This window comes from Pinus tabuliformis, chromosome 8 (assembly GCF_031772625.1).
Source record: "Pinus tabuliformis cultivar Carrire ecotype Pingquan chromosome 8, CPIR1, whole genome shotgun sequence".
Lineage (NCBI taxonomy): Eukaryota > Viridiplantae > Streptophyta > Pinopsida > Pinales > Pinaceae > Pinus > Pinus tabuliformis.
Window position 1 is genome coordinate 241,967,421 of NC_142294.1, and position 15,444 is coordinate 241,982,864.

The window sequence follows — 15,444 nt, forward strand, 5'->3', positions numbered from 1 at the left end:
TCTAACAGTAGCATCATAGTGATAAGGAGATGTTCTATAAAGGCTGACAACAAGTGGTTTTCACCTCATTTCTTCCTTTCAGGGATCATGTCTTGAGGAACAGTTCCCATACAACCCAAAAAAACATAATTCTTTCTTTTTGCGTAATCTAGGGTTTCATGTTAATTAGATCATTGTCTTTTAGCTTCATAGGATAAGATGCAATTGGAATTTCTAATCTCTTAGGTTTTTATTGATTTCATAGCGCTTTTGTATTGGCTTCAAGCACTTCTATACATGAACTTAGCAAACAAATGGTGACAACTATGTTCTCTTCTATTTGAATAAACCCTTCTTGTTTTTAGATGAATCTATGTATAAATGCCAACAATGATGCGTGTTGTTGTAGGAGTTTCTACGTTGCAGGGAGACCTCATCCCATTAACCTCATCCAAGCCATATCCACCTATGATTGCCAAAAGTCACTAAGGCCTCAATTTGAATTCTTGTTTTATAAGGAAAACTTGCCATTTCCATTGAGAAAATCCAACCATCTTAAATATTTTTCTCGGATTCTGAGTAGTGCCTACCACTTCCATGCCTTATTCCTTCCTTATTCACATTTTCCAAGCTCCATTCCACCTTCTAGACCACTCACTAAGCTTTCGGCCTGTTCCTATAGTAAAACATAGGATCCTGTAGGATAACTAGTACATCCTGTAGGAAAACTTGTAGCAGCTTATTTTGAGCCCGAATTGAGAAAAATCATCACTAAAGCTAGGATTAGGCCCCTACTTGACCTCCAAGCCATCAAAACCATTGTACCCCTCTACCTCCACACTTGTCTCCCCTACCAAAGAACAAGGAAATATTAGCATTTATATTTTTCAAGAAAAAATATAAAGAAAAAGAGTTATTTTATATTTATTCATGCACATAGCAATTAGTACTCTCTAGGTTAGATTCCATTATTAGATTAGTTAAAACCTCACTTGTGTTAAATTAGGGTCCTTTTTCAAGTAACGTATGTTAGCAAGTAGATAGAGGATTTCATGTTATTTTGCGAGCATTTTCTCAATCTTTCATTCTTGCAATAAGCAACATTTATTTTCTCCCAATTATGGTAAATTTCCCCTCTCTAGTTGGTAATCAAACTTCTTCTAGTCAATAGAAGGTTGGTTTGAGAAACCATAGTGGTCTATCGCCCCAGCTCAGCAGTGACAAAGAGTAGGCCAATTACATCTATTTGTGTATACAACACTGTCACCTCCAAGTTTGTACGAACCTTGGGTTGATGACGTAAAGTTGGTAGCGACAAGAGTTGCAACATCCTTGCTGCAATACTGGTGCTCATCACTTTTTGGCATTGTTGCCGAGGAGGTGTCTGAGTAGATGTGATTTCTAATTTCTTTCTTCCTTTTCTTGTCTCTTTCATTATGAAATTAGTTCCATTCAACAAATAGTTTCAATTTAGTTATTTTTTCTTTCAATTCTGCAAGCAATTTAAAATTATAAAGAAAAATAACACTCCTTTCATGCTTCATAGGAATAGGGATAACTTAGGAAATTTCTACCAAATACCACCACCACTTCAAAAAACCAACCTTCCCTCTTCTTCGGTAGCTACAAGTTATAAGACCTCTTAAGTGAACAACCAATTTTTTTTGAAGAGCCTATAGGGGAAGAAGAAGAAATCATTCCACCAAATGACACAATGGCTGAAAATAGAAACGAAAGGGGAGACAGGGAAAGAGTTGAGGGTGTTTTTCCCATCAGAGAAACTAATGGGGATGCTAATATGAAAAACATAAGCCCATTTGCTCTACCTCACTTCTATGGCTTGGCCTCAGAAGATCCAGATACGTTTCTATTTGAATTTGATGCTATATGCAGAACTTATGATTACACCTCTGATGATTAGAAATTGATATTATTCCCATCCACTCTCACGGATGAAACCCTGTGCTCATTCATGGGTTTACTTGGGGATAGAATCACCACTTGGGCTTAGATCCAAGATGATTTCAACAATAAGTAGAGGGACTACTGCAGGTCCAAAGATACCAAAGAGGAAATTTTTACAATGACCTAGGGACATGATGAGTCCTTAGAGGATTATGAGGAAAGATTCCAACTTAGCTACAAAAGGGCTAGGTTCACCCTTGATCCTGAATCACTTAAGTTAGTCCTTCTTAGGGGGATCAGTGAAGATCTCCTAGAAACCCTAAACTTGCTATCGGGAGGGGATATCTACCAATTACCCTATGATGATATTAAGACAATTTTCAAGAATCATTCTAGGGTATCTAGAAAGAAGGGTAGGGCTAGTCAAGCGATGGCCAGTGCATCCTCTTCCAATACATTCATAAAAAGTGAAATTTTGAATATGTTGGAAGACTTTAAGAGTGAAATGTTGTAAACCTTTTCTCTACAAATGGACACTATGCAGATCAAACAGAAGTAAGAGGAAGCAGAGAGAGCATTAGCCATCTTCTGCCCTAGATGCACAAGGAGGCACCATCAAAATGAATGTCCATTGAACCTTATAGAAATCTGCTCGGTCTGTGAGGAAAACCACTCCACAGATAAGTGCCCTTCTATGCTTGGATTAAAAGTTGTGTATTAGGGAACTAAAGGGGCGACTGAACAACTTTGCTACATAAATAAAATGAGGCCTCATGGACCTTGACCATACCAGCAGGGCCTGCAAGGTTCATCCTATTCATATTATAACCCTAATCAAAACACATTCATTCCCCCTTGGTGCCCCCATGCTCATCCTTCCTGGTTTACACCTTCTCCCTGGTCTTTTTCACCTCAATACCATTCCCAATCAGCCAACTAACCATTTCAACCATAAATCCTCCACAACCTTAATGGAATGCACCACCCCAAGGGTGGAGACCCCCATACAACCAAGCCCCAACTCTATTTCCTTCACCTCCATCTCTACCACAATTCCTCACCTTGATCCACCTAAACAACCTTAGATGCCTACCCAACCAAACCCGAACCTGAACAATAGACATGCACAGTAGGTCTATAGTGGAGAAACATCCTACCCTACCTATGCTATAAAAATCCATGAAATTAACCTTAGGTGTGAGAGGGTGCTCTCGGATAACCAATCTCCATATCGACCTAGGGAGAGTTAGGAGGAAAGAGAGGAAAGTGTACCTAGAGTGAATCCACCCCCCTTTCCTGGGTTAACCCATCTAGTCCAACACACCCCAGAAGAGACTAAACTTCTGGGTGATTTGAAAAATATGTGTGTCAAAATCGCACTTCTCCAATCTAACAAAGACATCCCCATCTACAACAAGTTGATAAAAGAAAAGTGTTTCAAACATCTAGGAAGGTGAAAGAAAGACACCCCTACCCTTAATGTCATTGGCCATCTGTTTTATTTAATGTTGGGATGGGTAATTTTCCCAAATTATCTAGATATTGGGAGCCCTGTAGTAGATGTACACATTGATGGCACCATTGTTCCCCATACCTTGATTTATCTTGAGGCCGCCATCAATGTGATGACTAAGGACACTATGCTCAAGATGAATCTCTAGGTATCATTAAGGAAGACCATGACAGTCTTGCATCTTGCAGACTGATCCACAGTAGCTCCTGAGGGAATTGTTGAGGATGTGATGGTCTCCATTGATTCCTGGGAATACCCTGCTAACTTATTAATTCTCCAGCCTAAGACCAAATTCAATGGTTATCCTCTCATCCTTTGGAGGCCTTGGTTAGCCACTGTTGATGCCTACATAAGCTGCAAGGCTAGAAATATGACCATAAAAAATGGGCATTTGTCCAAACAATTGGTCTTGTACCCTCCTGCTCAACCATCCCTAGAGCATGACTTACCTTTATGGTTATAATAAGACGAAGAATATGAAGTCTACTCTTCCCAAATCTATACCCTAGAAACTACCATAGGAGGGGGGCAGCTTGATGAAGATGACTTGATTGAACACATCCTCCAAAATCAATCTCCCAACACCATGTCTCTGGAGGAGGTAGTAAAGGAAGCCAAAGAAAACCATCATATTGATCTATGCTCAGCTAAATCAAACCCTACTCATGTCAAGACGATAGAATTCAACCCTAAAAGAGCATTGCGAATCAACCCCTCTCTCTCTGTACACCAAGACGAGGAGTTATGTAACATGCTAAGAGAGAATTTGGATGAATTTGATTGGAATTACAAAGAAATGAAGGAAGTGCACCCTTTGGTGTGTACTCACCACATTTACATCAAGGAAGGTTTCAAGCTAGTCTACCAACCCTAAAGGAGAATGAATCCATCCATCAAGGATATAGTCAAAGAGGAACTACCGAAGTTGTTGGATGTAGGATTCATTTACCCCATCTCGGACATTGAGTGGGTGTCTCCTCTAGTGTTAGTTACAAAGAAAAATGGAAAGTGGAGGATCTATGTGGATTACTGAGAGCTAAACAAAGCCACAAAGAAGGACCATTTCTCTATACCTTTCATTGACCAAGTATTAGATGGTTTGGAAGGAAAGACATTCTTCTCTTTCTTTTATGGATTCAACGATTACAATCAAATCCAGATCAGCCTAGAGGACCAGGATAAAACCACCTTCACTTATCCTTGGGGTACTTTTTCTTATAGAGTCCTTCCTTTTGGTTTATTCAATGCCCGTACCACTTTCCAAAGAGCCGTTCTGAGCATCTTTGTAGAGCTAGTCGATGATGCAATAGAAATTTACATGGATGATTTCACCCCATATGGGTGTGATTTCTAGGAGGCTCTCTCTAACCTGGGAAAGGTGTTAAACAAATTCATTGAAATGAACTTATCCCTTAGTCCCCAAAAATGTGAATTCTTAACGACTACAGGGACTATTCTAGGTCAATCAATATCCTAGGAAGGACTGTAGGTAGACCCAAATAAGATAGCCATCATAAAAAGGGTCCCTACTCCATAGAAATAGAGGGATGTCAAAAGTTTCTTAGGGTTAGCCGGATATTATAGGAGATTTATAAAATATTTCAGCAAGGTAGCCTCTCTCTTATTTGGATTATTAGCCAAAGAATCCGAATTTTTATGGTCAGAAAGCTACCAAGAGGCCCTAGAACCCTAAGGGACAAATTGACCACTACACCTATTCTTCGAGGCTCAAATTGAGCTCTTCCTTTTCACATTCATGCCGATGCCTCTCACAAAGCTATAGGAGCAGCTCTAGGGCAAATTGATGACAAGCTATCTTATGCCATTTACTTCATCAACTAGAATCTGTTGAAAGTCAAGTTAAATTACACAGTAACTGAAAAATATTTCCTAGTCGTTGTCCATTGATTGAATAAATTTAGAAATTACATTACTAGTTACCTGTTAGGAAACCAACTCAAAAAAAGATAGAAAAGATAGATCAATGCCTTAGAATTCATCCTCTTCGAGGGGGAAGCCTCCTTTATATTACATAAATGAAAAATTCTTGGATGATACAAATGACTAAACCTCCCTTCTATATATAGGAGTCTAAGGGGTCACAATATAATCAACTTGACATAACAGTAATAACATAAGGGCACAAAAATAACAATAGTGGGTTTCTATGGGGCATACTAGTAACAATATAGGGACAATAGTAGCACAATAATAAAATTAAGGGATACAATGACAATAGTAATGGGGGAATCACTAGTATTAAAGGGGCCTAACATGCCCCTCTTCTTCTGAAAAGAATTGTCCTCAACACCTGAGTAGTTATTGATGCTTCTGTATAAAATTCGCATCCTCCCATGTGGAATCTTCAGTGGATAAGTTCTTCCACTTGATGAGATACTCTTAAATTGATTGATTTTGTAGCTATCGAGTTCTTGTTTATGTGACTGCTTCTGATTCCAATATGATTTTTCCTCCCTCATAAAGTTTTGGCAATATTGTTTGAACTAGGAGCTTGTCACCTATAACCTTCTTTATACATGAAACATGGAAAACTGTGTGCACTCAAGAAGCTACAAGAAGCTCCAATTTGTATGCCATAGTACCAATCTTTTGCAACACCTTGTACGTACCATATTACTTTGGTGATAATTTATTATCCTTCTTAGCTTGCTTGAGGGACATTTGTTTATATGGTTGTAGTTGTAGGAATACCTAGTCACCTACATCAAAACTTCTTTCGTTGCGATGTTGATCTGTCTCTTGTTTCATTCTATTCTGTGCCAATGCGAGGTTATCCTTTAAGATTTGGAGAACTTGTTGTTGATGCTCGATGTGATGTTCCACTACTTGAACCTTATAATTTTCTCTTAAATATGATGTGATGGATGGTGGATGATATCCATAAAGTGCCATAAATGGGGTCACTTTTGCTGCAGTATGGAAGGAAGTGTTATACCACCATTCAACCAGAGGCAACCATTTGACCCATTGTGTCTGTTTATCAGATACAAAGAAACGAGGATATCCTTTAAAACATTTGTTTACTATATTAGTTCGCCCATCAGATTGAGTATGATAAGATGAGCTATGAGCTAACTAAGTACTGAGACAAGAAAATAATTGTCCAAAATTTTCCAGTGAAAATGGGATCTCTGTCGCTTACAATAATCTTTGGGTTTCCATGTAGCTTTTGAATTGTTTCCATAAATGCAGTAGAAATTGTACTGGCTTTAAATGGATGTGATAATGCACAAAAGTGTGCATACTTGGTAAGTCTTTCAACTACCACCATGATGACACTCTTTCCTTTAGACTTAGGTAAACCTGTGATAAAATCCATTGAAACCTCCTCCCAACGTTGGCTTGGAATGGATAAAGGTTGTAATAGACCTGGGGTCTTAATTGTTTCAATTTTATTTTGTTGGCGAACCAAACATTCCACCAAAAAATTTTGAATATCCGATTTAAGGCCATCCCAAAAAAAATTCCTTCTTAACTCTGTGGTAAGTTTTTGAAAATCCTCAGTGCCCTCCTAAGGGAGAAGTGCGCAATTCCATAATAATCTTTTGTTTGAGTTGGGAATTCTTACATAGGTATAAGAAATCTTTATATCATAATGAATCATTTTTCCAGCTAAATGTATCAAATGTACTGGGATCTTGTTGTAACTTTCGGATGAGTGCCCACACTTCTTCGTCATTCTTCCATTCCTCCCTTGCTTCATTTATCCAATCTGGTTGGATAATAGAAATGGTGCACAACAATGCTTCCACGTCCTCAATCTTTCTTGAGAGTGCATCTGCCACAACATTTTTCTTCCCTTTTTTGTAGATGATTTCAAAGTCATAACCCAACATCTTTGTGACCCATTTTTGTTGCTCTTCAGAGGATAATCTTTGTTCTAAAAAATATTTAAGACTATCATGATTTGTTTTTACCTTGAAGTGTCTTCCCATTATGTAGGGTTTCCATTTCTTAAGTGCATGTAGTATTTCCAACATTTCCTTCTCATAAATAGCTTTGTGTAAATACTTTCCCTTGATTGGATGACTTTTGAAAGCATATTGCATTAAAACAGCACCAATTCCATTTCCTGAAGCATCACATTCCATAATAAAGCTTTTTGTGAAGTCCGGTGTAGCTAAGACTGGTGCTTGTCACATTGCCTCTTTAAGATGTTCAAAGTCCTTTGCTGCTTCTAAAGCATGAAAATGCATCTTTCTTCAATAATGTTGTTAGAGGTGCTGCTATTCTCCCATAATTCTTAACAAACTTGCAATAATACCCTGTCAACCTGAGAAATCCTCATAGATGTTTTATGGATGTGGGGATTTTCCATTCCTTAATGCTTTTAATTTTGCTAGCATCTACCTTAACACCTTCATGAGATACAATATGACCCAGATATTCCACCTCTTGTACTCCAAAGAAACATTTGGAGCTTTTTGCATATGATTTTTTCTCCTCCAATAGTTTGAACACCCTGTCAACATGTTCAACACGATCCTTCCAAGACTTGTTGTAGATTAGTGTATCATCAAAAAATACTAACATAAATTTTCTAAGGGTTTGAAAATGGAATTCATCAAACCTTGAAATGTAGAAGGTGCATTGGTAAGGCCAAAAGGCATGGCCAAAAATTCATAATGACCCTCATGAGTTCTAAATGTTGTTTTGGGAATGCCTTCAATCTTCATTATGATTTGATGATATCCTGAACGAAGATCCAACTTGGTGAAGTAAATTGATCCATGAAATTCATCCAATAATTCATCAATGACAGGAATGGGAAATTTATCTTTAATAGTGAGCTTGTTGAGCTCCCTATAAACTAGACGCATGCACCATCATCCATCCTTCTTATGCACCAATTCTAATGAAGCATAGAAAGAACTTTGACTAGGTTGAATTATACCAACCTCTATCATTTTTGCAACCATACATTCAATTTCACTCTTTTGGGCATAGGGATATCTATACAACCTGATGTTTGGAGGAACACTTCCTGGAATCAAATGAATAGCATGATCATGATCATGAATAGGTGGGAGACCTTTGGGAGTCTCAAATACCTTGGAATGATTGTCCAAGACATTTTGGAGATCTAGAGAAATAGATGATTTCAATGTGGGAACCTCTAGCGAAGATAATTGTACAATTACACCTTGTTGTTCCTTCTTTAGAAGTTTTGCCATACCGTTAGAGCTGATTATCTATACTGGATTCCCTGCAATACCCCTTAATTCAACTTTCTTTCCTTCTACACAAAATTTCATGAAATTTTCTTGAAAATTAAAAGCTATTGTACCCAAGGACTGTAAGCATTGGACTCTTAGTACAACATCAACACCACCCATTGGAACGGAAAGCATTGGGCTATTCAATACATATTCTCCCATGGATAGATTGATATTATGGCACTTTCTAGAGCAATTTATGGTTCCTCCACTTGCAACCATCACTTGACATTCTGGTGCTGGATATAGGAAGCAATTCAATTCCTTTTCTATCTTACAATGAATAAAATTATGGCTACTTCCCGAATCAGTCAACATTATTACCTTTTTCTTCTTGATATGTCCTTCTATTTTGATAGTTTGAGGAGTGGTAGTTCCACCCAATGCATTACAAGATATGGTCGGATTCATTTCTTCTTTATCTAGGGTTTGTTCCTGGAGTATATCCTCTTATTTTGACATTTCTTGTTCTTTTTCTTCCTCCTTTTGACAACCTATGTAGAATAATTTCTTCTCAACACACTTATGACCTTTTTTGTATTTTCTATCACAATTGTAACAAAGCCCTTTTGCTCTTTTTTTTTTTTCCAATTGTTGTGGTGTCAACCTTGTAAGTTGTGGAAGGCTAGGGGCAACAACACTTAATCAATGTAAAATTTGAAACGAGAACTGATATTGTTACCCATTTTCTAGAGATAGCAAAAAAGTGACTCGATTTTGAAAAGGGGTGATGCAGAACACACATGTTTTCTTTAGAGCATAGTTTTTGGTACTTTAATTTTTTTTTTTTTTTTTTTTTTTTTTTTTTTTATGTACATTGCGTTTTAGAATGGTAGTGATTTTCATGCTGATTTAAAAAAGTGGTTATTCTGCATCAACCCCTTTTTTTAAAAGACCTATTTTTTGACTTTAAATTTTCTAATGTATGAAATGTAAATAATTATTTTGTAAATTTAATAATTTTGGAAGTCATTTTCTTCTTCATATTTTCTTGTTTTTATTTTTATTTTTTATTTTTTTTGTAGTGAGATTTTTATTGATTTGCATATTTAAAGAAGAAGGTCGATATTTTTCATTTTCGATATTCTACATATTTATACATTGTTAATTAAATTTTCAATCCACATGAAATAATTGTCTCTAAAAAATAAATATAAAAATATATATAAAAAAGATAAAAATAAAAAATAAAAAATGTTAAAAAAATTATCTCATAAACCATAAAAGAATTTGGAAAAAAAACACAAATCTATATATATATATATATATATATATATATATATGGCGTAAAATATATGTCTTTTCAAATGAAAAAAATAAATAAAAAAAACATTTACAGTTTATGAAGAAATGCCTATTTTTTCTTAAAAAAAAAATTCAAATTAATATATATATATATATATATATATATATATATATATAAAATAATTTTTTTTTTCAAATTATAAAAAAAAAACAAAAAAATGCATATTTTTTATTAAAAAAAATGTAATTATTTTTAATTAAACCTACATTTTATATTAAAATATATATATATATTTTTTTTAAACAATGTTTTTTATTAAAAAAAATTATAACTTTTTCTTTAAACAATATTTATTTTTTATTTTTTATTTTTATTTTTTTGAATACAAATCATTAAAAATATTTTAATTTTTTATAAACAAATTTAATTTTTTAATTTAAAATTAAAAAAATTATTAAAAAAAATTTAAAGTGAATATTGGTTGTTTTTTTTTTTTTTAATTAAAAAAAATAAATTATGGTGGCCTTTTGCCGCCCGGCCGCCCATGGTGACGCGATGGTGGGCGGAGGGCCTGGCCTGCATGTAGGCCCTCCACCCACAGCCGTGCCACCACGGGCAGTCAGGGGGCAAGCGGGCGATTTATGGTGGCCCTCCGCCCCCCAGCCGCCCATGGTGGCGCGACCGTGGGCGGAGGGGCCTGCACACAGGCCCCTCCGCCCACGGTCGCGCCACCATGGGCGGCTGGGGGGCGGGTGGGTGATTCTCGGAATCGCCCGCCCGCCCGCCGGCAGCTCGTGGTGGCACGGCTGTGAGCGGACGGGCTATACCCGTAATCACCTGCCCGCCCCTTGGCAGCTCGTGGTGGCGCGACCGTGGCCTCCACCCATAGTCGCCCCACCACGGGCGGCCGGGGGCAGAGGGCCACCATAATTTTTTTTTGGGAAATAAAAAAAAAAAAAACCAATATTAACTTTATTATTATTTTTTTTTAAAATTAAATTTGTTTAAAAAAAATTAAAATATTTTTAATGATTTGTATTTTTAAGTAAAAAGAAAAAAATTGTTTAAAAGAAAAATTGTAATTTTTTTTTTTAATAATAAAAAAGATTGTTTAAAAAAAAAAAAAAAATTATTTTTTTTTTTTTTAAATAAAATATATATGTTCAATAAAAAATAATAATATTATTATTTTTTAATAAAAAATACGTGTTTTTTTTTTTTCGTTAATAATTTTTAATTATTTATTTTTAACTAGTTTGTTATTTATTTATTTATATTTTCCTAGTTTTTGCTAATGTTTTTTTAAATTTTCTCTCTCTCTCTCTCTCTCTCTCTCTCTCTATATATATATATATATATATATATATATATATATATATATATTTTAATTTTGTTTTTTTTTTTCCAAATTCTTTTATGGTTTATAAGATAATTTTTTTTAACATTTTTTATTTTTTATTTTTGTCTCGTATATATATTTTTGTATTTGGTTTTTAAGTACTCAACATTTGAATCTTAATTTTAGTGGTTTTTAATTTTTTTTTTTGTTAATTTTTTATTTTATTAGATCTAATTTGTTTTTAATTTTTATTTTACTTTTTATTTTTTGTTTTTTGTTTTTTAATTTTTCTATTTTTACCTAAATTTTTAGTTTATTTTAAATGTTTTTTTTTCCTTTTCCATATATATATATATATTTTTTCTTTTGCCAATTTTATTTTATTTATTTATTTATTTATTTTTTTATGGTTTACAAGATAACTTCTTCTTCTTTCTTTTCTTTTTTTTTTCCCAAATTTTTTAATATTTTTTTTTACTATTTATTTGTTTATATTTTTTTTTTAGTTTTAATTTTTATCATTAATTTTTTTTTTTTCTTTAGTATATATATATATATATATATATATATATATATATTTGTAACTTTTCTTTGTTTTGTGTGTTTCCATTGTTTTAATTTATTTTTTTAAATTTAATGCTTTTCAGGGTCATGATAAAATATTTTACGCCATTATCTCGAACTGTTGAAATTTTACTTTTGAAAAAAAAAAGTGTTCTCTCAGCATTAACACTTTTCATTTTGAGGGTGTTTTTTAGATATTTTTTGCGCAAAAGATTGGTTTTCACCGCCATTTTTAAAACATGTTGAAAATTACCCGGATGCGGGTGTTAATGCGATGCATTTATGAGGACTCTCTCATTGCAGGCAGCTGTCCCTGCACCTGGCTCGCGGACGAGGACTGCATATCTCAATGGAATGCGAAATTAATTGGATACAGGACGGAATGATGGTCGCACATATCGTCTTTAATGTGTGCCTGGTTCGAGAGTTTACGCTCAAGGTTTTATTCATGGCCTGGTGTCTAGTTCACGCCATTGCTCTTGGTTCTTTTCACCTCCGCCCGATTTTCTTCCCGCACCCCTGTCTCGTTCAGGTAGTCTGGAAGCACGCTTGGGTTTTCTGTATCACCTGGTTCCTCTGTGCTCAGTCCCTCCCCCGTCAGCTCTGCCATTTTCCTTTTCTTGGTTGTTCAGACAATTCAAAGATGCCTCGCCGTCAAGGAGTTTCTTGCCGAGGAGGCAATACTAGTAATAGAGGCAGAGCCTCTCATTCTGCTCCTCAGAACGTAATCCCCATTGCTTCGGCCTCCCCTTCCTCTCCGCCCTCTGGCCATGCTGGGCATCTCTCGCACAATTCCTTTCAAACAACCCGCTTCACCTTCCATAGCAAGCTCAACAGGCCAGTATTGTCTACCAGTATCATTGTTATTCTTGCTGAGGAGGAGGATAATCCCAGCAGCTTAGCCCACACCACCACCTCTCAATCTCAGGATGATAGTGTCCTTCAGGGGGAGATGGCTGGGGTCGTGTTTAATGAAGACAACATGCAGGAAGATACCACTGTTCCTGAGGCGCCTCCGCATCCGGCAGATTTGACTCAGCACGAGGTCCTTGCTTGTGGACCGTTTCATCATGCAGGCAGCATCCTAAATCTGGTAATTCCTCCAGAAGGTGGTATCGAAGGGAATGAAGACAATGGATTCGTCACTTGGATTGCCTCGTCCAGCTAGGTGGACAAGGATGCGCCCGACTCTCCGCAACATGCCGAATGATGTTGGTTCATTGCCGACGGGTGGCACTCTTGCCTTTGCTCTGTTTTATTTTATGCTATGTGTCTATGTTTTGGGTCTCTGGTTATGGGTCTGGTCTCAGTTCTCGTTTTGTATCGGTGCGAGCCAACCTGTTCTTGATCTGCAGCAACAACTCTTGGTTTGGCGAGTTTTGTTTTGCCTCATTTTTGTCCATGGCGGGTATGACAGAATGTTTACCAGTAAAGCCATTGCAGGCGATAGTAATGCTATGTTAGACTCAGAACAATTTTTTTTTTTTGTGTGTGTCAAGGTCTAACAATTCATGTTTTGAAGTCTTTTAATCCTGAAAGGGTAGATAGCAGGATATGTATGTCTCAGAATCTCTGGCTGAGGGCTGGCCTCTGCCCCCTCTGAGGTTTCGACCTCCATGTACATATTTTTCTCTTTTTTAATAGAATTAGTATTTACGTGGAAAAAAAAAAAAAAAACATGTTGAAAATTTACCCAAGAAAAAAAAAGTTGTTATTCCAGCATCAACACTTTTCATTTTTGACATTTTTTTTGATGTTTTTTCAGGGTTTTTTGGCCAAAGTTCCCGTTTTGAGTTTATAGTTCCCGTTTCAAAGTTTACATTAATACTTCCATCTTTATAGTTGTGAGTGGTAGGATTCCTAGTTGCCATAATTTTGCTTTCCATTTTTCTTGCTAACCTGAATGCCTTCTCTAATGAATTAGGTTACCAAAGGCGAACCTCATGTTGGATATTATCCTTTAAAGTCCCTATGAACACATCAATCCTATGCTCCTCTGGAATATTTTAACCCTTATGTTCAATTTTTGGAAGTCCTCAATGTGCTCCATCATTGAACCCTTTTGTTTGAGATTTATCAATTGGCTAAAAAAGGTGTTGCTTTTTGTATCCTCATAATGTGCTATCATTTCTTCCGTAAAAATTGCCCAAGTGACAATTTGTTTACGAGAGCAAAGTCATCGATACCATACAAACTGATTTGGTTCCAAATATAAAGTTGCAATACGTACCTTTTGTGTGTTTTGCACATTATGAAGATCAAAAAATTGATCCATCTGTAGTATCCATGTTCCGGGATCCTTGCTGTCAAACTTCCTCATATCAATTTTTGGAACATGGTGGGTCTTCAATCCAACATTAGAGTCTATTAAATCATGATTAACATTTCTTTTATTGTCATCATGAGTTTCTTTTACTGCCCTTTCACCATTAGTGACCATTTCTTGTAGCAACTTATTCAAATTTATCTTCAATTCTTCCACGCCATTCATCTTAGCATCCATGCCATTCATCTTAGCTTTCACACCATCCATCTTAACTTGCATTCCGTTCATATTAGCTTCCATGCCATTCATCTTGGCTTCATTTACCTTTAGTGAGAGTGAAATTTGTTGTACTTAGTCTTGTAATTTTGATATATCATGTTGCATTTCTTCCTCTTCTTCACGAGTCATGATAGAGCTTTTAGGTTGCTTACTAGGTGTTTCCATTTTCTTTATTCTAGGCATTAATTAATGCTAATAATTCTTCACTATTCCCTTTGAATTCCTTCAAACTAATTTTTCAAACAAATCTTATGTAAAATTAAAAAAAAATACATACCATTTTTTCACTTTGTAAGAGCTTGATATTGAATCTATTGTTTCTCTGTAACTGTGGACCTTGAATATCTAAAATATTGTCCTGCATTAGCCCTTTGATTCCTCTTTCTAACCCCACAAGTATGATCAAGATTGGATTCTCTAAGGAAGATTTATGCCAAATCTCCCACGGTGACCTGATTATAAAGCAGTTCAATAGAGCGAAATTGTACGACCTACCACATGTCACTGTTTTGACCTTAGTACCTAAAACTGATACACAGAAAACTACAGGCCATCCTCTTTCTGAAAATTCTTACGAAATTTCAATCTAATGCACAAAACAAAAGTTATGATGATTTTCTTCAGGTCACCTATTTGGAATGTAATTCGGGAGTCTGCAAAAAACCTAACTTCCTTAGATCATATCTCCGCAAATATAGCGAGACAAGCTTTGAAATTTGGACTCGAAGTCAGAGCGATTTTAGCTCAAATGGGTTTTTTTTGTAGCTTTTGAAATGTCGTAGAAAAAAGTTATAGCAAAAATGCCACGATGACTTGTTTGAAGCAGCGAAACCCTAGAATCCAAAGCTATGATACCAAATGTTAGGAAACAAGCTCACAAAAAGATAGAAAATATAGATCAACGCTTTAGAATTCAGCCTCTTCAAGGGGGAACCTCTTTTACATTACACAAATGAAAAATTCTTGGATGATACAAATGGCTAAACGTCCCTTATATATATAGGAGTCTAAGGGGTCACAATATAATCAAGCCGACATAACAGTAATAACATAAGGGCACAAAAATAACAATAGTGGGTTTCTATGGGGCATACTAATAACAATTTTGGGACAATA